This window comes from Perognathus longimembris, chromosome 16, assembly GCF_023159225.1.
Source record: "Perognathus longimembris pacificus isolate PPM17 chromosome 16, ASM2315922v1, whole genome shotgun sequence".
NCBI lineage: Eukaryota > Metazoa > Chordata > Mammalia > Rodentia > Heteromyidae > Perognathus > Perognathus longimembris.
In genome coordinates this window covers 24,930,643-24,948,378 of record NC_063176.1, presented here as the reverse complement: position 1 = coordinate 24,948,378, position 17,736 = coordinate 24,930,643, and positions in this window count along the sequence as shown.

Sequence of the window (17,736 nt, the reverse complement as noted above, 5' to 3'; positions counted from 1 at the left end):
AAAGACCAGGTCAAAAGGTAGAAGACAATTTTAGCCATTTGATGGCACTCTTTTCCTGTCACTTTGCATGTTTCTTAGATGACGGTTCATCTGTGGACATGCAAGGACTGCCTGCTCACAAGGAGTCACAGGCCTCTTTGCAACGTTCCTGGGTCCAAGTGGCCCCGGGTTGGGCCCTTATGGAGTTTACTTCTTCAGCTCCCTGCTCCCTGGCTCGGGACCCAAGTCGTCCCATTTCTGTACTACATATAATCCGACTTGAATAGGCGCAGGTCCGGTGAGTTAGATCGGCTTTGAGTTTATAGAAGAAGCTACTTGAAAACAGGAACTAACGTGGAGTTTCCATTGACTTAACCTTCATGCTTCCCACCACAGGACGTTCTTTGGTTTGTAACTTAAAACTTCAAGCAAATTAGACTCGCCGTTGGGCTGGGAATATGGCCTAGTGGCAAGAGTGCTTGCCTCATATACATGAGGCCCTGGGTTTGATTCCTCAGCACCGCATATACAGAAAATGGCCAGAAGTGGCGCTGTGGCTCAAGTGGTAGAGTGCTAGCCTTGAGCAAAAAAGAAGCCAGGGACAGTGCTCAGGCCCTGAGTTCACGGCCTAGGACTGGCCAAAAATAATAATAATAATAATAAAATAAAAAAGACTCGCCGTTCACAACAACAACAAAAATAAGATATTAAGAAAAATTAAGAGGAGATAATGTGTAAGGAAAGATGTCTCAAAATTGACATGTTTTAGAAATCTCTTTTTAAGTGAGAATCAAGAGTACTTGTACTTTCATGTCTAATCTATAGAAGAAGTATGAGAGCCATTTCTGTTGCTCTACTTATTTCTAGGATTTTTATCGGTGATACAATTATATTAAATTTGACAGGAAATGTCCAGATATGCATTCTGGTCATCAAAATCACTTCAGAGAATGCATATGCAACTTTTCTTGTACACAGCCAGGTTCTACCTCGACACATCACCTAGGCTCTTCCTTTTATTCTTTCCTTTCTATTTCAAATAATTCACTTAAGTTACAGAAATACTTTATTTGTATAATTATTAGTGTGCATAATATGCTGTCCTATTTAATATGCCCTATTATGAAGAAAATCTACAAAGCTCAATTTCAAATCTTTTTTTTTATATTTCAACAAATATTTATTGTACTGTGAAGGATCATAAAAGGATATTTATTTCTTTATTCAGGCAATATTGATGTAATCAGTGTGAAGGGAAGAACCAGGTTGATGGTCTCAGATTACATGTTGAAACCACCTTCAGAGGAAGAGCGGTTAGTTATGTGTTGGACTTGCATTTATTTATTTATAGGACTGCATTTTAACAGTTGCGGTGGGGTATTCCCATCCATAGGAGGGATAGCAAGGAAGAGGAAAGCTCACCTCCCCGTCTCCCGTTTTCCATGAGAAGCACATCTCATGCTTTGTCTCATAAAGTAGGGATTCAAATGGATAATGTGGACCCCGGTACCTGATCTAGCACAGATGAAGAACAGAGCTCAGAGGGGCCGAGGGGACTGTGGCGTCACCGTGCTTTTCCTCCCAGCTTTTCCTTAGTGTTTCTAAGGATGTGCAAGATCTACACGAATGTAATTGTTGAAGAACACACAATGTGCACTCCAGGTCTTACCAAATAGGCCCAAACTGGAAAACTGCCTAGGATTGAATCTCACAATAGGCGTGACCATTTGGGGAAGCACACAGTAAGGTCCAGAGGCTGTAATCGTGAAGTGTGTGTTTTGGGGAAGCATTTATTACACGCCCACTGCTCACAAGGATCCAATGTGGTCATAGGAGAGGAATAGAAAGGAACAACGCCATGCGCCTCCAATCATACAAAATAATATATGGATCAAAATGAACTCCAGGCAACAAAAACAAGAGGGTATTTTTTCTTTTTGCTGTTTTTGTTTTCTTTGCTTTTTGTTCTGTTGGTTAATTTACCTGTCTTTAGGAGGGGAAGGAGGGGGCACCGAAATGGAGGGACAAAGGGTAGGCAAATGTAGCAGTGGTTCTCACTGGACACTATGTTGAAAATGATGTGTACGACTTATGGGTGGGGATGGGAAGGAAAAACAGGGAGAGAGCGAGGGTAGCAGTGACATTGTCCCAAAAGCAACGCACTGTCTACCTGACTTACGTAACGGTAACCTTTATAATAGCAATAAAACTTAAAAAAATGATTGACTGAAATTCTGATTCCATCGGGCCATGAGGCACTCAGCCTTCTCAGAAGGACTTCAGTGTTTGTGATTACACATACACACACACACACACACACACACACACACACACGCCGCACCACCAGGAGCAGAGTCCAGATGGCCCCAAAATATCACAGCTAGATGTTTACTTACTGATTTAGTGTTCTTCGCAGAGTACATACATACCCAGACATGGGTCTCTACCTGACGCTGTTCCCTATGCCCCTCTTCCTTCTTGGCAGATTTCCAGAGACAGAAAATTAAGTTGTCTGCTGGCGCCCATTGAAGATTCTAGGCTTTGCGTGGCAGAGCTTGGAAACACGCTCATGTCTGACAAGCCTCACTGATGAAGATGCCATTCACGTTACAAACAAAAGATCAGTCGTCTGGAGAAAGGCATAAATGTGGATGTCGCTGGCCTCTCTCCAGGGGTATGGTGCCAACATCCCGCTCACGTGTCTCTGGCCATGAAGACTTTCCTCTTCCTCTTAGCTGTGCTCCTGCTTCTGGCCCCAGGGAAATGGGGGTCTTCACAGCGAAGGCAATCGGGGGGGGGGGGGGCGCTCGCTGTGCAGGTACTGGGCTCCATCAGGGCTGGGACGCAGAGGCCCCTCTGCTCTAGTCGTGGCGTGGGGAGGGCTTGCTGCAGAAGGCAGTGTCCTCTGGTGAATCTCCCATCCAACCTGGTGTCGCCCACTGCAACCCAGGAAAGCTTGTCACCAGGGTGCATGGATGTAAGTTTGCCAGCCCAGAAGCCCTTCGGCTCTGGTTCTCATGCTCACTAACAAAACAGGTGAATAAAGTAAAGGCAAGGGAAAAGCTAGTGGTAAAATCAAGGGTAAAATGAGAAAATCTGCAGTATATAATATGAAGGGAATAGGGAGAGAGAGGGGAGGACAGAGGGAGGGAGAGAGAGAGAGGGAGGGAGGGAGGGAGGGAGGGAGAGAGAGAGAGAGAGAGAGAGAGAGAGAGAGAGAGAGAGAGAGAGAATGAGAGGTGGAGGATTCATGCCCCAACAGACTATGAAGAAATGGCATGATGTATCTTGTCACCTTTCAATCCTATCTTATAAAGCTGAATACTATAGTAAGAACCCCACATAATGAAATGCATTTGTTGTCTAGACCAGTGCCTTGAAGGAAATTTCTGACCTACTTGATATTTAATGATTCTCAGAGGAAAAAAATGTGCACAGCAGGCACATCTTATAAATATTTTATAGACACAGGACTTGAGGTGTGCTTGGCATCTTCTCGAAGTCCAACAGGTCAGCATAGAGGAGCCAAGGCATGAGTAGCCTGGACCGGGGCCCATGCTGCCTCAGTGCAGGGAGAGGCACAGTAGGAATCAGGATTCCACCACCTGGGACACTCGTCTGTGCTCTTCTCGATGGCAAGGTGTAGTCCAGATACATGCCGGGTCCCGAGGGAGCTGAAGGAAGAGCTTCCCAGACACAAGGGTAGCCAGATGCACTCCACGTGCTAGTGTTGTTTCAAGCCATGTGCATTGCACCGAATGTTCACACGAGCTGCTCACTTCATGTTCCTATGTGAAGAGAGTCTGTGTTAGAATCTGGGGATCAGGAACTTCAGAATTCATGACAAATGGACTCTGCCTGCTCTCATGAGAGGAATCAGAGGTCTTTTTTTTTTTTTTTTTTTTTTAGAACTCACTGATATTCAGAACTTACTAAACACAAGATTATATATTGTTACATATACAAAAATAAAGCCAACCTTTTTTACCTGATATATGCACACACGTGCACACACGCAGAGTCTCTGAACAGGTGTCTCTCATGTTCCACTAGAAGTCTGTGGGCACAGTGGCTCAGGAAGGCACAGACACTTCCTAAGATAGGTACACCAATGCCAGCTCATGCATGAACATATTACAGCACTTAACTACGTGGCTGTAAGTTTTGCACAGATGTGAATTAGGTGTTTCACGTGTTGACATTAGTGCTCTCCTTAGCTGAAAGCAGGCTGCTCTTACAATTGCTACTGATAAAGTGCTAAATCCAGAACTGGAATTCTATCTCAAATAAGTGAGAAGTCTTAGGGAGTCAGTTCCAACACCACCACCCCCTGCTGATCTGAAGTGTGTGTCTTCTGCACTCAAGTTTTTGATGAAATATGGAAGACAAATTGGTCCCGGCCTTTACTAGCAGCCTTTTCAGGATCTACTGCAGTAAACATTTTCACACAGACGCATGTGCACATGCAAACAAACACACTAACACACTCACACTCACACACACACTCCCTCTTTACTCTAGCCTGACTACTTTCCTTAACTTCAGATCTTGCTCTACGTGAATCCCAGGGCAGCTCCTTACTCTAGAGGTGTATGCAGGAACACACTGGTAAATCGCCGAATAGATTTGGATGAAAGGGTATTAGCAGTGATTTCCAGAGAGCTTAATAAATGTTCAAAGAGGAAGCAATTCATCTTAGTCTTTTACCTAATGCCACAGAGAAAACACCCCCTGTCACTGCACCTACTGGCAGGGAGAAGGGGCTAGAACAGCTTTCAAGAAATCATCGTAGCCGCCGTATTACCTGCTGTGTAACTATACATGCTTCAGAATGAACAGACCTCGGCTAACCCCCAACAACTCTTTCCCTCGTGTAGCCAAGAACACCTTTTTTGATGAGAAGTGCCTTAAACTTCACGGAAGATGTGGGAATTATTGCTACAAAAACCAGGAGCTCACGGCCTCTGCCAGACAGGCCTGAAGTGCTGCTTGACCATTGAGCCCTATGGGTGGGGCGACTATGAGTGACTGCAAACACGCGGCCAGGACCTGAGAAGTCCAACCACTTTACTTCTTTTCACGCTGGCACTTGCTGGTGAATAGATACTTAAATAAAAATAAATAATTTGTTCTGGCCATTGTTGAGGGCTTCTTGGTTTATTTTATTTATTATTATTATTTTTTGGTTGGTCATGGGGCTTGAACTCTGGGCCTGGGCACTGTAGCTGAGCTCTTAGCTCAAGGTGAGCACTCTACCACTTGAGCTACAATATCACTTCCGGTTTTCTGGTGGTTGATTGGAGAGAAGTGTCTCTCGACTTTCCTGCCTGGGCTGGATTTGAACCACAATCCTTAGATCTCAGCCTCCTGAGTAGCTAGGACTACAAGCATGAGCCACTGGTGCCTGGCTTGGTTTATTTTTAGAAATAATTTTGTGGGAAGGCAATTTTCATAAAGCCATCTTACATTTCTCTTAAAAAGAAAATAGCAAAGATTATTCACAGACCAGTAGCTTCATCTCAGACAGTTGACTCAGACCAAATTACTGAGATGAAAAAGAGAGGTACAGACAGATGACAGACAGGCAGATAAGGAGGAGGAGGAGGAATATTGGAAGGAGGGAAGAAAAGAGGGAAAGAAGGGAAGGAAGGACATAAGGAGAAGGAGAAGAGAGGGAAAAAAGAAGGGAGAAGGAAGAGAGGAGGGAAGAAGGAATGAGAGGAATCAAAGAAAAAAAAATGGGAAAGTAGAGTGAGACAGTGGTGGCTCAGTCTGTAATCCTAGCTACTCAGGAGGCTGAGATCTGAGGGTCATGGTTCAAGGCTAGTCTGGGCAGGAAAGTCTATGGGACTTTTCTCCAAAAAACTACTCAGAGGGCTGGGAATATGGCCTAGTGGCAAGAGTGCTCACCTTGTATACATGAAGCCCTGGATTCGATTCCCCAGCACCACATATATAGAAAATGGCCAGTAGTGGAGCTGTGGCTCAAGTTGGCAGAGCGCTAGCCTTGAGCAAAAAGAAGCCAGGGACAGTGCATAGTGCATAGGCCCTGAGTCCAAGACCCAGGACTGGCAAAAAAAAAAAAAAACCAAAACTCAGAAAAGGCTGGAAATGGCACTGTGACTCAAATGGTAGAACACTTGCCTTGAGCAAAAGAAGCTCAGGGACAGTGCCCAGGCCCTGAGTTCAAGAGAGGCAAACCTCAGAGAGGTGGCTCATGCTTGTAATTCTAGCTACTTGGGATGCTGAGATCTGGAGATCACAGTTCAAAGCCAGCCTAGATAGAAAAGTCTGTGAGACTATCCAACTTACCACCAGAAAACCAGAAGTGGATCTGTGGCTCAAAGTGGTAGATCACTAGCTTTGAGCAAAAGAGTTCACAGGGGCTGAGAATGTGGCTTAGTGGTAGAGTGCTTGCCTAGCATGCATGAAGCCCTGAGTTCGATTCCTCAGCACCACATAAAACAAGAAAAGCCAGAAGTGGTTCTGTGGTTCAAGTGATAGAGTGATAGTCTTAAGCCAAAGCAGCTCAGGAACAGTGCCCAGGCCTTGAGTTCAAGCCCCAGGACTGGCAATAAAGAACAATTACCATGATATCCATTCTCTTAACAAAATTGTAAAGGCTATAGTCATGGCCATTGTCTAGTTGATGCCTAGACCTACTCAACTTGTATAACTGAAATTTTTTTATCAGTCTTTCAAATCCTTCCTTCTCAGGATCCTGTAACCATTCCCATTTCTAGTTCCTTAATACTTAAGTCTCTTTCTGGAATTCTCAGGCACCTCATAGGAGTGGAATTGTGCAATTTAATTTTCAGATTTCTCAATACCTAATGAGGAGATTTTGAAAAGGCACAGGTGTGATAGAAGTCAGGTAACATTTTTATGGCTGTATCCACACCCGTGTGCTGGTGAGCGCACCCTCGGAGCTGATGAAAGAGTTGATTCAGTGTGCTGCATTGCCACCTCTTATGTGATCTTAGCAAAATTCTTTAAGAGGTTGTGACTGTTTTGATCTAAAATAATTTGACCACTAAAGTGCCTTCTTACATTTAAATACTAACCATTATAATTGTATACGAGATGTTGCTACAAGAGTATGTCAATACCACAGTCGTCTCTTCTGATTAAATCTGAGAAATAAGTTGAGACATGACTTACATTCATTTAGGAAAAGACAACCATGTCAGTGCAGAGCCCAAAGTGCGCATAGATTAGAGCAAGATCTAACAAGTGACTGCATAAAAAGCCACTTCATTAACCAAAGTTAACAGCTCCTCGCTCGCTCTATTTGAGGCAGTGGGGTGCTGGCGGAGGGTGTTCCTTTGTATTCTGGGCCTAGAGACCCCTGCATATGCTTCTACACATCCGTTTTTCTACTAGGCCCCTTTTTCCTACTCATGGAGTTCTTGCACCCCTTTTATGTGGCAGACTCCCCACCCCGCCTCTTACTCTTGCCTTCCTGGGTTCTAAAGGAGATGGGAGGTACCTGTGTACCAGGGTACCCAGGGACCCCCGAGGTGCGACACTCAGAGTCAAATCCTGCACCCAGGGGGCGCTCCTCACAAGCCACTTCTGAGCTCATGTCACCCACTTACCTTTGAGTATTAAGGTCACAAAGAAAAGAAGAACAGAAAGCAGGTGGTGGAGCTTCATGGTTGAGGGCCCAGAGGCAGTGGCCAGTGACCCTCGAGGGGCTCCTGGGCTTTTATTCCCTGCGGGGCGGGGGCTGCACCTCCTCTGGGGCAGTGAAGCTTAAGGCACAGAAGGGCAAAGCTGCACCTCCTCTGGGGCAGTGAAGCTTAAGGCACAGAAGGGCAAAGCCACCTCTGCTGGAATGCTTCTGAGCACTAGAGCCCTGAAACTCAGTGAGCAATTAGCCTAATTACAGGCAAGCAGTAGGTACTCATTTCCTCTTTCTATGCACTGTGGATTTCACCAAGGGTCAGGACCAGTCACCACTTTTCCTTGTTGTAAAACTTACAAACATAATTTCTTATTTATGTTTTCTTTCCCATTACAGGCTGTAATGAAAGTATTATAATACAGTGCATGCATACAGTGTGTAAGGAATGATAACGTCAGGGTAATCCGGGTCTGTCTTGGGAAGGTTCCATTTTTTTTCTAGAATTTTTTTTTTTTTTTTGGTATGGAGAGGGGTTGGTGTTGGTCCTGGGGCTTGAACTCAGAACCTGGGCACTATCCCTAAGCTTTTGTGCTTAATTAAGGCTAGTACTCTACCACTCAAGCCACAGCTCCACTTCCAGCTTTGTGGTAATTTATTAGCAATAGGAGTCTCACGGACTTTTCTGCCAAGGCTGGCTTTGAACCATGATCCTTGATTTTCAGCCTCCTGTACAGGTAGTTTTACAGGTGTGAGCTACTGGGAAGCTGGCACTCTTCTAGTTTTTTGTTTTGTTTGTTTGGTTTTTTTTGCAGTCTTGGGCCTCAGACTCAGAGCCTGAGCACTGTCCCTGGCTTCTATTTGCCCAAGGCTAGCACTCTGCCACTTGAGCCACAGCCCCACTTCTGGCTTTTTCTATATATGTGGTGCTGGGCAATCATATATACCAGGCAAGCGTTCTTGCCACTAGGCCATATTCCCAGCCCTACTCTTTCAGTTTTTTGAGAGGTGTAATGAACTGTTGTTTACTACAAGTACTCTTTTGTAAATTATAATGTTAGAACTACATTTCTCCCTATAATTGTGTTTTTTGGTTGTTATTTGTTTGTTTTTCATGGGTCTTGAACTCTGGGCCTGGGCACTGTCCCTCAGCTCTTCAGCTCAAGCAAGGGTCTTATTCTTCCACTTAAGCCACAGCACCACTTCCGGTTTCTGGTGGTTAACTGGAGAGAAGAGTCTCTTGGACTTTCCTGCGTTTGGACCACGATCCTCAAATGTCAACCTCCTGAGTAGCTAGGATTACAGGTGTGAGCCACCACCTGCAGACTGCTTGCATACTTCCTGGCCTCTAGTGACCACTACTGCACATGAATTCTGTGATCAACTTTTTTAGCTTTCACCAGTGAGTGGGAATATAACCACATTCATCTTTCCGTACCTAGTTCCTTTCACTTAACATGTTCTCAAGTCCTGTCTATGCTCTTACAGAACAATGTTTAGAAAACTTTACAAGGCACAATTGGAAAAGAGTTGTCAGTGTTATGCCAGATTTCCGGTCCCCAAAGACCACCAAGGAGCTGATACAGATGTATACGCACGAGAGTCTTCTTTGGATGCTCGAGCCTGGACTCCCAACCTTCACCGACACAGATCTGGATTGAGAGCCCCGACCCTCAGATAGGCAGGGTTTTTATTGTGATTACTGCAGGGGCAGAGTATTTCCAACTTGGCAGATACTTGATTGGATGGCATTTAGCAAGCAAGTCTTGTCCTAGTTCTATTGGCTATCTACCCTTTCAGTTATCTATTTTGGCTTTGATATTGGGAACTGGCCTTGATATCAGGAATTGACAACAGGTGGTCACGTAGCACTGTTTTAGGGGGTTAGTACAGGGGTAGAGCAAGACACAAATGGGTTAAGCAAGCCATTTACAGAAGCAGAATATTGCGGTCAGGCTGATCTAGTGATATGCCCAAATCGCGAGAAGACCACAAAGACGACCACCGAGAGCCAGAAGTTCTGAAATGCAAAAGCAAGGCTTTATTCAGGTGAGCCTTATTATTATAAGTAGTTAAGGAGTTGCCATTTAATAAAGCAGTTTATTAATATGATGTATCTTGATCAATGTCACTGCTTTCAACATTTTCACCCATCCCTCTTCTCCCCAAAGTCTTGTTCATTTTATTTTTTTGCCAGTCCTAGTGCTTGAACTCAAGGCCTGAATACTGTCCCTGAGCTTATTTTGCTCAAGGCGAGCACTCTGCCACTTGAGCCACAGCACCATTTCTGACCGTTTTCAATATATGTGGTGCTGGGGAATCGAACTCAGGGCTTCATGTATACAAGGTGAGCACTCTTGCCACTAGGCCACATTCCCAGCCCCTCCACTCATATTCTTGAGAAACAATGACAGGATTCATATTCCAATATTGCTGAATAAAGGAAGTGAGCCTCAGAGCTTCCAGAAAGGCTCAGTCCTGCTGATTGGGGTCCCCTGAGATCCATGCCAAACTTCTGGTTTTTGTGGTACTTGGATTTGAACTCAGTGCCATACACTTGCTAGACAAGTGCTCCTACCACACATGCCACATTTTTTTTTTTTGTCTTACTTTTCAGCTAAGTCTTTAAGTTCAGACTGGCCTTGTTGTACCAGGTCGAGAGACGACCACCAAGAAGGCCACTGAGACTCAGACGTTCCGAAATGCAAAAGCAAGGCAAGGCTTTATTTAAGCGAGCTACAACTCGGGCCTTGTCCTACCCACCGACACAGTGGATGTTAGGAGGGAGCCTCAGGCTATGATTACACAGGGCTTATAAAGTTACAACAATCAGGTGTTCAAGCAAGCAAGATTAGGACACAGGTATAAATCTGATTGGCTCATGGTTCGAGGCATTCTAGGGGTGGTCAGAGTTACGCATTCCCAGTGGTTAGAGTTCTAGCCAGACTGGGCCCTAATGGGCTTGTCCTGGGTCTGCTCACAGGGCCTGCTTATCTCAGGCTCACGTGGTAAAGTGGAAGTTCACGTGGTAAAGTGGGGTTCACGTGGTAAAGTGGGGTTCATGTGGTAAAGTGGGACCTGACTTCAAAGTCTGGCACTTCATTTCTCCCTTTTTCTTTTTGGTACCTTGGGAGCCAATCATGGCTCCATTCTGTCCATTTCAATGGCTGCATGTCTAGGGGATGATATAGAGGTAAGGCATGGGCCAGTAGGGCCCAAAGTAGTATCCGAAAATAACTCTGGTCCCTCAGTTTTAAAGGGGAGCTGATGGGTGAAGATCATCCATCTTCTGTAACTTCTTCAGACTGACTCAGGGGTGTTGACCTTACCTAGCCAGGAACCTATAACCTTAGTCTACTTTACCAAGGGACTGCACAAATCAAACTGGACAGGACTCCTGCTCATCACACTCGGGAAGTGGCTTATTCAGGTTCAGGTCCAAGTGATCTGGCACATCCCAGTCGCCAGTGGCCAGATCACATAAGTAAGTCTGGCCACCAGGTTCCTAAGGGGGCTTCCTTAGTTGCTGAAATAAGGGGGTCACCCCACTTTGGAGTGAGCTGCCAAAATAATTGGAAAGGCTGGTGAGGGTTAATGTCAACATTAGCCAGGGTAGCAAGGAAAGAAGGCAAAAAGAAAATCATAACAATATTCAGTCTAACTTTCTTTTCTTGAGGCGAAGGCGAAGCGGCTGAGTTGGGTGCTTGGAGACCTCCCATGTTCTACCACCGTAGTCGTCGTCCAGGGCAATGGGGTCAGGTGGCCTGGCGTGGAAGCAATTAACCCAAGTGGTGATGCTGTCTAGGGTCCCTTCCACCGTGGTTCTAAGGATTTGGGGTTATGCCTTCGGACGAACACCCAGTCCCCTGGTCTGAATAAATAGGGGGTAGGGACAGAAGCAGAATCATATAATGCCTTAAGTTGGGGTCACATATTCTTGTGCATGAGCTGCAATCGAGTTTACACAAAAATTCAGCATCATCCAAATCAGCAAGCAATTCAATCTGAAGGCTTATTTCAAAAGGAGTAAAGCCAACCTGATAGGGAGAATTTCTTCCTCTAAGTAGAGCAAAAGGAAGGAGTGACACCCAGTCTGTGCCAGTCTCTAAGGCCAATATAGTTAAGGTCTCTTTTAGAGTCTGATTCATTCTCTCTATCTGTCCTGAACTCTGGGGTCTATAAGCACAATGCAATTTCCAATCCGTCCCCAGTGCGGTGGCTATTCCCTGACTTACTTTTGAGACGAAGGCCAGTCCTTTGTCCGACCCAATGGTGGATGGGAAGCCATACCTGGGTAGGATTTCTTCCAGGATCTTCTTAGCCACTAAATTTGCGGTCTCATGCTTTGTTGGATAGGCTTCAACCCATCCTGGAAAGGTGTCTACAAAAACTAGCAAATATTTGCATCCAAATTTTCCAGGTTTAAATCTACTTCCCAATACACACCTGGCCTATCCTCACAGAGGCGAGCTCCTTTAGTAATTTGTTGATTGGGGGCATTGGTAAGCTGACAGGCCTTGCAATTTTTAACAATATCTTCAATAAGTTGATCTCCTTGTCTAATTTTCACTTTGGAGTGTCAGAGAAAGTCCTGCATTCTTCAGGTTCCCATGTGAGAAGCTCAGTGGATTCTCTTAAGGATCCCCTGACCCAGCCCTTATAGCAAGTTAAGTTTCCCTTCACAAGTTTTCCACTAGTCATTGTTTCCTTCTCTGTTCAAGGTTTTGTGGGCCATGGGATTTTTCTTTATCAACTTCAAGTCTTCTTGGGAATACTGGGGCACAGGAGGCAAAGCTCGTGGCCCTGGGTCTACTAAAGTCAATACTTCTGCTCTGGGCTGAAGGGCTGCTTCCTTGGCTGCCTGGTCGGCTAGTTTATTTGGTGGCTTCATATAGAAGCTTGACCATCTCAGCAAACCCAGGTATCCACAGCCAGCAAAAGCCTGCTGTTGCTGTTCCCAGGAACTCTGACTTGTCTGGCTGATTTAGGCACAGGGATTTTCAGCACAGTCTTGTTACATGCATCTGACAGCCAACGCTTGCCCTCTCTTAATATGAAGCCTAGATAGGTGACTTCAGGTTTACAAATTTGTGCCTTTAAACATTCTAGTTTGTAAAAGCTTTTTTCCTGACTGGCTAGGGAACTGATCTCTGATGAGCTAAAAAATTACCTTTGCAGGCCTTTTAACAGATCTCAATAAGGACACAATCTCAGGTCTACAAGCTTTCTTTCCTGAACAGATGTATCAGCTTAAAATTCTCACTGCCAGTCAGAGCTTTGAGTTAAATGCGGGGGGGGGGGGGGGGGGGGGAGATTTTAATCTATCCTCTCATTTGACAAACTTACCCTTACTAACCACTATCACAGATGATTGGCAAGTTCCTGCCAGTTGACAGCCATGGGCATTAGAAAGGCATGCTTACGAACTATTCTTCTAGGACTTACCAGGTTTGATTAACTTTTGAAAGGCGAAACAGCAGTGACTTTAGGATCTGATACCATCTCTGCCATCCAAGCAGTGGCTTACTGCCTCTGGATGCTCCATCACTTTTGTCACAGGAGAGGAGTGACTTTACTTGGACTCAGGGCCTGAGCCCTGTCCCCCAGCTCTCCAGCTCAAGACTAGCACCCTACCACTTTGAGTTCCACACAACTCCATTCCCAGCACTCTGCTGGCTGATTAGAGACAAGTATCTCACAGGGACCTTTCTCTGACAGGGCTGGCTTCGAACCGCAGATTTCAGATCAGTGAGTCTTATAAGGGGCCACTTTACTCCAATTAAAAGCAACAAAGTGGTCCACACAGAAGTAGTTTTTAAGCATGCTCTCTTACCTGGAACTTATTAAGGGCTAATATTAGATCTTGACAAACTTGTAGGAATCACCTGTGCTTCTCTGTAGGCCTGCTGGAAACTGTTACAAAAACCTATAAAGAAGGTGGAATGGCAATTAGACATTTGGTAGCCATAATTCTCCTTTTCTCACTTTGCAATAATTATTTAGGACAATTTTACTTCCAAATTTCTTATCTAGAAATGTATTCTTGACTTCCAAAGCCTTTTTATCACTAACACAACACTTTAGCTTTGGAAAAACAAGCTCACAGGCATTCTGAAACCAGGTGCCGCCCGTTGCTTACGGGCTGCTTGTTTAAAAGAGCCTCTTTTTTTTTCTTCAGTCCCAGTTACTGCATGGCATGAAGACCTTTGAATTTTTCCTTAATGCAAGAATTACAATTAGAAATACTTACCCATTCAGCTTTCCAATATATTATTGAGAAACATTGGCCCATTTTGCCATTTCTTCCTACATACATAGAGTTAATGAGCGTTTACTTCTATCCCCATTAGTTTAATATATATCCTTTTAAATCCAAATTTCTGACACTTAGCTCTGATTTTTTAATTAAACATTTTTAACTATAGCTCTTGTTTAAAACAATGCAATAATCCTTTAAAGCATTTAGTAATGCCCAAACTTGATGACCATTTGTATTTAAACTTAAACTCAATTTTACATCATACTAACAGTCTTGAACATGTTTACACTCACACATGCACACACACATACATATTCAAAAGAACTTAAAGCATGCAGAATAAGCATCGGCCGTACATTTTAACCCCTTTAAGAAATAAGTAAAAGCAAAAGAGACAAAGAGACAAACAGACAAATTATAGGACAAGACAAATAATCAAATGAACAGTGCTGTTTCCTTACCTTTGGAGTCTGGGGTCTCGGGGGTCTCTGGGGCGATCCCAGACGAACCCCAAATGTTGTGCCAAGTCGCGAGACAACCACCAAGAAGGCCATAGAGACTCAGACGTTCCGAAATGCAAAAGCAAGGCAAGGCTTTATTTAAGCGAGCTACAACTCGGGCCTTGTCCTACCCACCGACACAGTGGATGTTAGGAGGGAGCCTCAGGCTATGATTACACAGGGCTTATAAAGGCAAAAAACAACGTTACAACAATCAGGTGTTCAAGCAAGCAAGATTAGGACACAGGTACAAATCTGATTGGCTCAGGGCTCGAGGCATTCTAGGGATGGTGAGAGTTAAGCATTCCCAGTGGTTAGAATTCTAGATCGACTGGGCCCTAATGGGCTTGTTCTGGGTTTGCTCACAGGGCCTGCTTATCTCAGGTTTGTGTGGTAAAGTGGGGTTCACGTGGTAAAGTGAGGCCTGACTTCAAAGTCTGGCACTTCAGCCTTTAGATGTGATCTTCCTATCTATGCCTTCTCTGTAGTTGGGAATACAGATACATATTAATATGCCAAGCTTATTTGTTGAAATGGAATCTTATTCACTTTTTGCAGGGAGAGGGAAAGGGAGAGGGAAGTGGAGCTGAGCTGGCCTTGAACCCCTTTTGTCCCAATCTCTGCATCCTAAGTAGCCAGGAGAGGCCTTAGACACCATTCCTGGCCTCTGTGCTAAGCTTCTAACCCTCCAACCTGGCAGACGACAACTCCTGATTGCTTCAGTTGGCTAAGGTCATGGCAATTTCTCACAGCAGGTCACAGAAAAGCAATGCAGTGGTTTATGCAATGGGAGGAAATGCTCAGTAATGGGGACTGGCTACAAATGCTCCGGGCAAAGCTCAGACATGGATTTTGATCCAAGCACTGTTGTGTTCAGGACCCGGATCTGTGGTAGTGGCTGACATCTGGTTTTTCATTTGGCCTTGGTCAGAGAGGGAAATCTGGCTGGTCTGCAGGGAAGAGGGGCTTGTCTCCTCCCATGAGAGGTGGAGGGCTTCCTTGTGGCACACACCCAGTAGGTGTGGTGAAAGTGCCCTGCCCTGCCCAGCTCCGTCCAACCCCACCCATCGGAAAGATGGAATGGGCTGGGAGCCAACCAGCTAGATGGTAATACCTGTAACATGAGTTTCACAATTGGTATTTGTTTATCTTTCTTTATTGGTTATTGAGGAATCAGAACAAATATCGGTGAAAAAAAGAAAGATGGAGGGGGGAGGGAGAAGGAACATTTAAACCAACAAGAGGCTTCAGTTACTCCTGGGGGTGGTGTTCTCCATCCTGGGATGCTTGCCCAGGGGCAGGCAGCAGAATCTGTTGTCTAAACACCTTCTTGCTAATTTTGTAATATACATTAGATTCCCAACTGCATTCTCCCCCTGCCCCACCTCTTTTTTCTATTGCATTTGCAACATCAGACTTGTCCTTAAAGCTGCCCCTTGCTACCCTGCCTGAAGTATTATTTACTCAGCCACAGGAGATGGATCACAGCTGCACATATGGAAGGAGAACCTCTGGATTCACAAGGGATAATCGTTCTTCACATTATATTTTCTGTTGTAAACTTTCAGACCTGTCTGTTTTACCCCAAACTTGTAAATTAGCAGTTGCTAAAAATATAAGAAGGATCTCCTATGCTCTTAAATCCCCATGACTTTCCTACTCTTTCCTTAACATGCGAGGTTCTGAATTCTTAGGAAAAGATGAGAAGATATTCCCACTGGTGTGAAGCAATGCATCTGTGCTCCTGGGCATCATTGCCAGGAGCCCATTCCAGTTATTAGACAAAGCGGGGGCTGTTTCAAATGTGGGCAAATCTCTTTTCTCCAGCGCCAAAGTGATACTGGGGCCCCAGCATAGGAGCTGCCCCTGTACAGCCAGGCAGAGAGGCCCTGCGAAGGGCATTTCCTGGCCAGACTCCTATCATCTGGAAGCTCCCAGTCCACTGCCCTCAACACTCTCGGTCCGTGGGCTGTACTCTATGCTTAGAAGCTGCACCCAAATCCATGGGTTCCTTCTGCCTTTTAAACATCCAATCAGCCAAAGCAGAACTTGGACGTGGGTAAGATTTACACCACTGTAGCCCTCATAGTCACAGACCTTTCAAATTTCTGGGGAGACCCCCCCTTCCCCTTTCATGGCACAGGTGAGATGGGCTGTTCACTCCTGACATCCTACCAGGCCCCAGGCCTGCACTGTTACCTGAGCTCCTCCACACACTATCTTGTTACCTGGTAGAACTTGGCAGAGAATGAACACCAGGAGGATGGGAGGCTTCATGGTTGGAGAAAGGAAAAGCTTATTTGCAGGAGGCAGACAAAGCTTCTGTCTGTGTCTGAGTAGAATGAGCAGAATGTCTTTGTCTCGGCAGAGAGAGTCCCTCTGTACCTCATTAAGGGACACGGGCGACAGAGGTGTCTAGGTGTGCTGAACAGCCTTGGGGGAGAACTGAGAGTGCATGCTGGCCTGAACCCTCAGGGCCTTGGGAAGATGTGGTCACCTAGTTCTGACCATACAACGTTGTACAGTAGAAACATAACCTACACACACTTCCGCAGCAGGTGAAATCTTATGTAGTAAATTACAAGCAGAGGGGTTATAATGAGCAATGGTTTTAGATAGTGTTTCTGTCCCCAGGGTCGCAGTGGGAGCTCTGTGCTGTCTGAGCAGCATGCAATTTGATTGCACTTCTGTGAATGAGGATTTGAGTCTGAAGTATGATGAGCAGGAGACAAAGGGGTGTGCCCACAGGAAGAGAAGGTGAAATGGAGCATGGGACCAGAGACCTGGCCAGGAATATTAGGGCAGTCCAAGGAGCCTCAGTGTTCCCACTGCAGGGCTTATGTTATTCTGTAGAAGAACGCAGTGTGTAAAATGTCACCGTGACAATGTACATTCTCCTTGTCAATGAGTACCAGCCCTGAAGTTTACCAAATGGACTCTTATGCATTAAATGGTAGTTTAGAGCAGAATACTTAGATAATACTTAGATATTTCTTAAGGATAAATATTTAGTTTCCCCCACCCCTTGGAGGTCATGGAGCTAAAGCCCAGGGCCTGAGCGCTGTCCCTGAGCTTTTGAGGTCGAAGCTAGTGTTCCACCACTCTGAGCCTCAGCTCTGCTTCTGTTTTCTGGTGACTAATTGGAGATGAATTCCCAGAGATAATTGGGGTCCTGATTGTTCCTTCTTGTTCCCCTAGATTTGAAGTGCCAGACTTTGAAGTCAGGTCCCACTATACCACGCGAACACCACTTTACCATGCGAACCCCACTTTACCACGTGAACCTGAGATAAGCAGGCCCTGGGAGCAGACCCAGGACAAGCCCATTAGGGCCCAGTCGGTCTACAACTCTAACCGCTGGGAATGCTTAACTC